The sequence below is a fragment of the Limulus polyphemus genome, unplaced genomic scaffold (genome assembly GCF_000517525.1).
Source record: "Limulus polyphemus unplaced genomic scaffold, Limulus_polyphemus-2.1.2 Scaffold1024, whole genome shotgun sequence".
Lineage (NCBI taxonomy): Eukaryota > Metazoa > Arthropoda > Merostomata > Xiphosura > Limulidae > Limulus > Limulus polyphemus.
The window spans coordinates 169973-171034 of NW_013666634.1; positions in this window are offsets into that span (position 1 = coordinate 169973).

Consider the following 1062-nt stretch of genomic DNA (forward strand, 5'->3'; position numbering starts at 1 on the left):
CATCAGTTCTTGGCAGTGGGTATGAGTCTTTTTTGGTTATACTGTTAAAAGCCCTGAAGTCCACATAGCAACGTTGGGTCCCATCCTTCTTCTGGACAAATACAACGGGAGCTGACCAGGGACTATCTGATTTCTCGACTATCCCTTCCTTAATTAGACCATCCATGACCTTCTCTATCTCTTGTCGCTTTGGTGGAGCTAATCTCCTCGGAGGGATCTTTATTGGATGGTGATTGCCTGTGTTTATTCTGTGCTCTACAAGGTTTGTGCAGCCGAGGTCATGATCTCCTTTCGAAAAGACGTCTGCATAATTTGCCAAAAGTTCTTTTACCTGAAGAGCCTGTGATTATGCCAAATGGACTATGCTCTTCTAATGGAGGTCAGTTAAATGTTCTGGAAGTGTATGTCCTTTCTTTATAGTTGTATTTCTTGCTTTAACATTAACTGGCTCTAACTCCTGGCACACACCGAACAGTGCCCCTTCCTTAAGTTGTTTGCTCAGATTTAGAGAAATTAGCTACTGTTATAGGTACTACTTGATGATCTGCTACAAGTGACCTTCCAATCTTCAAATCTGCTGGCCTAGATGGGTCTTCCACTGCTTCCACAAGCCTTGGGGATGTTCTTTTATCCTACCCCAAATTATCTTCTCTGACATTGGGGGTATTGTAGTTGACTTAAGTGCTGTGACATGCAGATCAACGGATGCAGCAACACTTACTGGAATCTGGCCTTTGTTGTTTCCAAACGTCATTTTATCGAAGTTAACTACACACTTCCTTGGTAGTAAATAGTCCAATCCTAATATGCATTGGTCTTCAATGTCAGCCAAGTATACTTTCTGTCTGTTCTTCATACCCATGAGCTCGATAGTTATCCACACTGGTCCCCACAACCTTGCATAATGTCTGGTCACACCACAGAGCTTCTGTACAGCTTCTGGTACTCCTTTGTGATCCAGCACCTTGATACTCACAAGGGTTTGCTGGGACGCAGAATCTATGACAAAGGGTCACCTTTGGCCATCCAGCTTTCTTGTCACGTAGACACTATATGTGCTTG